This window comes from Haliotis asinina, chromosome 7 (genome assembly GCF_037392515.1).
Source record: "Haliotis asinina isolate JCU_RB_2024 chromosome 7, JCU_Hal_asi_v2, whole genome shotgun sequence".
In the NCBI taxonomy this organism is placed as follows: Eukaryota; Metazoa; Mollusca; class Gastropoda; order Lepetellida; family Haliotidae; genus Haliotis; species Haliotis asinina.
In genome coordinates this window covers 57,258,683-57,264,844 of record NC_090286.1, presented here as the reverse complement: position 1 = coordinate 57,264,844, position 6,162 = coordinate 57,258,683, and positions in this window count along the sequence as shown.

Sequence of the window (6,162 nt, the reverse complement as noted above, 5' to 3'; positions counted from 1 at the left end):
TTTGATTATTGGTTTACCTTTGTTGTCAGATGTTACTAGTACTGGGTTCAAGGAATATCATGTGTCTGGAACCGTATCACACCAGATTCCTGCCACAAACAGATCGTGCTCATGCTGTTGATCACTGGATTGTCTGGTCCAGACTGGATTATTTACAGACTGCTGCCATACAGCTGGAATATTGCTGAGGGCTGCATAAAACTGAACTCACTCACTGTATACAGCTGGAATATCCAACACTTCAACATTAATTAATATCAGATCCATTTGAAGTATTGTTCAGCTTATTCCACATTCAGTGTCTCTGATATGTCATAATGCTGTTTGTATAACCATTATACGAGACCTTGTATACGCATGTTGCTAATGAACAAACTATGACCCGTGTACTGACACCTTTGGATCAGTTTGTAGTTTTTGTGTTGTTGTATGAAGTTCCACCCTACTATAACATCCCTTCAAACATTTGCAGGGAGAAGTATGCTGACATTTATAAAGGCAAGCACAAGTTGTTGAATTGAACAGGAAGTCCGACCTTTTGATGCTGTAGCTTCTGCCAACAACACAAATGTTATGGTCCCTTCTCCCCTAGTTGAGACCTTTGGATATTTCACTTTCACAATGTTGATAGCCTAATAAACAACTTTGGCTGAAGCATGAACTGTTAATAGGTTTGACACATCTCATGTTTCACTAAAGCCTTAGGTCTTCTAAAGGGCAGTGAAATTATTATTTATTTATAATGCATTTCCCTTGGGAACTATTGAACGAATCTATGACCTACTTCATGGTTGATACACTTTTCTTGACTGGAAGATTATTTGCAATGGATTGTCAACCAATGGTTGGTTGTTTTGTGTTTTATTTATTTATTTATTTATTTATTTATTTATTTATTTATTTATTTATTTATTTATTTATTTATTTATTTATTTATTTATTTATTTATTTACTTAAACGGTTTTTTAATTAATGATTGAAGTTGCTTTTTTAGATTTGTGTGTAGTTTCTTCTGGCATTATTCAGTCAAAGTAACTTGGAGGCCGGAACAATTGTGAATTCGTAATATGTTACATTTTGGATTACACTTTGTCAATGAGGCTCCGATTCTACTACCTTTTCCACACTCTGAGACTATTTCTCTGTCCACTTGCCCACGAGGTCAGCGTTCTAACCTTCTTGTGAGATGAGACTTCCGCAAAAACAGAAGAGGAGCTAGTAGTCGAGATCGTGTGGTTTATGAACCTCTGTGATGTGATGTTACATTAGATGTTACATTAGATGTTACATTTGACCACTTACTCAAAAACGTTTTGAATATGAAAATGAAATTAAGGGACAGTTTTGTTTTTTTGCTTTTTTACCACCACTAATGACTTCACATGTTCTGCGCAATGTTGTTACATCTCGATCTCACGACCTCAGAAAACCCGACTCCAAGAATTGTGTCTTGAATTGTACCTTTAAACTACAATTGGGTTGTTTTCAAGCCAGACTCGAATTCTGTTTCTTTGGCAACATGTTTAGTCAGTGGATCGCATGCAATCACAACCTACAGTGAACAAGCAGATAATGTAATTAGAGGTAATGTAATTTGTGTACTGGGCGTAAGAGAAGTCGGACCAGCCAAGTGGCCTAGTGGACTGAGTGTCTGCCTGGAGGAGGAAGGTATGAGGTTGAGTCTTGGAAATACTTCATACCCAATAACATCAAAATGATGTTACCTGGCGTTCGGCACAAGGGGAGGAATGGCCGGGACGGAGTCGGTACGTACTGATTCTATGTGGGATATCCATGGTTAACTGCTGCATGCTACCTCAGTGAGATAGAACAATAACACCAGCATTAGTCGAAACACGCAGTCGCCCAAACATGCAAATGTAGTCTACAGTGATGTAGATTACGATTTTCAACACTGTTTCACCCTCCTTGAGGCAGAACAAGATACTATATAGTTTTCAAAACAACCCTCAAGATATCTGCTGTATAAAGTATGTGCAAACCGGTTTCCAATGGTCAGAACTGGTAATTGATATTGGACGATTTTTTGCTCTGTTTGAAGTGCAGTAGGCTCTTAAAAAACACGGGACACCCCCAAACATCAGCCACCTGTTCTAGAAGCTTTCATCGAAACTTCTCTCTCAGACTGGGTTAATGAAAGCGGATGGATTAGGAATGTTTGTTATTTATGCAGGATATGAAAAAAACAATGAATGCAAACTGATTTACATGTCTCAGCAATACATGTGGCATTTCAATATATGATGCAATCACACGGCTTTCAGAATCTTAAAAGATGATGACAGGTGAGGTGTATCTGGATCTGTGTTTTCTGTGCCTTCAGAATTCGCTTTGTTAAGTTGCGTCCGTTAATATGCCTGAACTGCAGTATCATGGTTGCATTTTAGACTCGCCCTGGTTTCTGCTCGTTACCTCAAGACCTCTGTTTGTGGGTGTCACAAAACAATAAACGCTTAAACTGCATCACCTCGAGGTCCCCTCACACATCATACATTTGTCTCACTCGCTCGCTCACACGCTCACTCGCTCACTCACTCACAGACTCTGTATGTTTCTTATCTTCGACGTGAGAAGCAGTGGGTCTCTTTTCCGTGCTTACCTTTGGAACAGTAACTTTTGCCCTGGTGGTCGAACGTCCGACTGAGAGCGACACTCCTCCGACCAGTGGAGGGTGCGTGCTCTAGAAACACTTACGAGTTCGTGTAACCTTGGGAAGCTCTGCGCGTGGATGAAGATGTCTGTGCCATTCATCAGTTTGTTTCCGGTGCCGAAGTCGACAAACTTTCAGTATTACCTTTTCCAAGTTTCGATGAAGCAAAGAGAAGTTACTGCCACTGTTTTGTTTTTTGTTTTGTTTGGTTGGTTGGTTGGGGATTTATTTATTTATTTGTTTATTTATTTACATTCTCTCACTTTTCATAGTGTACTTCGCTTACACAGGCTTTGAACTCATTTTTTTGTTTTTGATCGCCATTAAATCACAAACATCCATTCAGGAAGTAAACTAGATTAATTTTTTTGTCTGCTTCACTAGTCTTTGAACGGGGACCGGACTGCTGGGTATCAGGTGTTGCCTTTTTTGTATTGTATTTTTAAATCCTATGAATAGAACGGCACATCTGTATCCGGAACTGATATTAAAAGCCATAGATTTGGGTGTCTATCAGGACACTCCCACTTTAATCCCATAATTTGAAATTAAAAACCGACATAGCCCTACGAACACAGATCACCGGAACGTGTGGTCATGCCGCGACACCTCTTACATCTATGTTATTAGAATTGTGTATGTAGTAGTGGGTGTTGTCTAATGCCACAATGTACGACACTAGTCTGTGCATATCCGGGTCTGGGCCATACAGTGACTGGCATCATGAACAACGATCTATAATATAGGATGACAGGCATGAAAAAAATCACAATCAGCTTACACCCCGTTACGACATGCACGGGTTTCTGTAGATCTTCTCCAAACCAGGTATTCACGAGTCTTCAAAAGTTCACGATATGAAACAAACCTATGTGTGTGCGATTCAGTAGGTGACTCTTGAGTGTGGACGAATGTGTGGTACTGATGAAGGTGTTTTCCCCAGTGATCTTTGAGGACATTAAGTATAAGGTACTGTGTACACTGTGAAACACTACAAGGATTGCTTGGTTAGTTTGCTCTTTATGCTGCAAAAGGAATCTCCCAGCTGTATAACGGCGGTATGTAAATAATCGAGTATGGACCAGACAATACAGTGGTCAACAGCATGAGCACCAATGTACGCAATTGTGAACCGATGACGTGTAAACCAAGTCAGCGAGCCTGACCACCCGATCCCGTTAGTCGCCTCTTACAACAAGCAGTGGTTACTGAAGGCCAATTGTAATCTGATATCCACAATTCCCTCACAAACTACGTGAACTCTCGAATGCACTCCGGCCATATGAATGAACAGACTTATCAGTTGCATATTCACCCGGGCCATCACGGGAACGTTTAACGAAAGTCAAATCAGTGACTGCACTGGACAAATTGATTCGTCAATTTAGGAAATGCAGCCCATATATTCGTTTAAAAGCTTTCCTGAGACCGTTTGGTCTGTAAACCTGATCACACAACATTAGAGCAAGAGCATACAACAATCTTAGCCATCATAGACAGAGAATGTTCGACTGACCGCACAAGTGAAACGTCGACACTACATAGCAGAAATAATATTGTTCGATTTAACGTGAAAGTTGGCCAATGAAAATTGTGGTTTGCATGACAAAGTGATTTCTACAATAAAGTTTCGTTTGTAGTAAAAATAAGAATGTCGGTATCAAGGTAATATTGCAGGCGTTTATTCCCAATTCTTCGTATCTCTTAACTCTGAGATATGCAATGTGATGGTTTCCCGTCATCGTCTCAACTAGAGATGTGACACCGTTCCCAAACTCCATCCTCCGCCTATTGATGTTTCTCGGTGTGTCAGCTCTGTGATCTGCGTATGTGTTTTACCGCAACGGTGTACCACATCCGTTCGTCATTCTCGTTGCCTAGATCGATGCTCATGTTGTTTCTCACTGGATAGACTGGTCCAGACTCGATTATTTACAGACCGTCGCCACATAGCTTGAATATTGCTGAGTACGGCGTAAAACTAAACTAACTCGTCACCCACGTATCACGCTGACATAACGGACATAGATGGATGATGACTATATCCTGAGTACGGACCATTTGTTGTTCGATTCCCTGTCTGTGGTACTACAAAACGTTAAAATATGATACCTGTTGTTACCCTAGTGACGCCCAACATATGGGAATAAATTAAGGACTGGTCTTCCCGGAGTGCGTGTTCTGTGTTCCATGGAGAGTCCACGCGGATACTACTTTGCACGGTGTAAGGCTATGCGCATAAATCCTCAATGCAACTCCTTTCTCAGATCTATGGCCCCTGCACACTGTGGGTATCCGTGTGAGAATACATCACCAATCTTACAGTTGGTAGTCCGGACAGCGTAAAGCGTTCACCTTGCATGAACCTCATGCACCTAGCCTCGGATATGACAGTGTATACACTGCCTTCATTACATAGCTTCATATTTCAGATTGCGGTTGAAACAACATACACAGCGAAGTGATAAGTGTTTTACCTTGACCTACTACTGATCATGGTGTTTTACCTTGACCTATTTGTTTTACCTTGACCTGAGATGTATGTTCGTAGTATACTGGGTGAGTGAGTGAGTGAGTGATTCTTGTTTGGATTTACGCCGCGTTTATATTGCATTCATTGTACCCAGGTGGGATATCGAACCCGGGCCTTCGGCGTGACGAGCAAACTCATAAACCACAAGTCTATCCCACCGTCTTGCAGTATACTCTATTTTTAAACACAGGAACTATATATTTGTCCAGACTTTGTAACAGGGAAAAGTACTATGTATCCATGGCGACTGACTATCTTTATGTTTCTACGTCCTCTCTTTACGTTTACATCTAGCTACTCGAACTAGACACGTCACAACTTTATTTTTCTGATGTTATACCGGATGGTCAAGTGATGGTCATAACCTGTATACAGGGTTGCGTCCCTTTGGTAACAGGAACAGCTGTTCACAGTCACAGCATTGGATTCGCCCTGATTACACCATCCCGCAGTGAAGCAGTTGTTGTGTGCGTGCAGCTATCATCACAGGTATCTGAGTGCACTATACATGGGACAGATCGGATGACGCCACACAATTGAAGTGGCATGGAATGTTCGGGGTCAGATCGACTCAGCGTTTTATTTTCTTCACAACATCTTTAGCTCCGACTCACTTTCAGTTTGAACATAAGTGTACGATTAAATGCACCTGGTGGCAGTGGTTGTGTGTCTGTGTGCGTGTGTGCGCGTGTGCGCGTGTGCGCGCGTGCTTGGGTACGTTCTTGTGCTTGTCAGCCGAGATGTCACCATGCTGTCTGTTTAAAGTAGTTAGATAAGTTTCCAGCTAAGGTATTCTCCGAGTCTATCATGCGTCTATCTACCATTATTCATGCGTTTGTTTTGCCGAAGCACTGGCAGGCGGCTTCCTCCATCTTTCAACATCTTTGTATTGAGGAGTCCTTTGGTCGAACTTGTGTTCTCTCGATGTCGTATTTCAAGGTGTACTGTCACACACCTG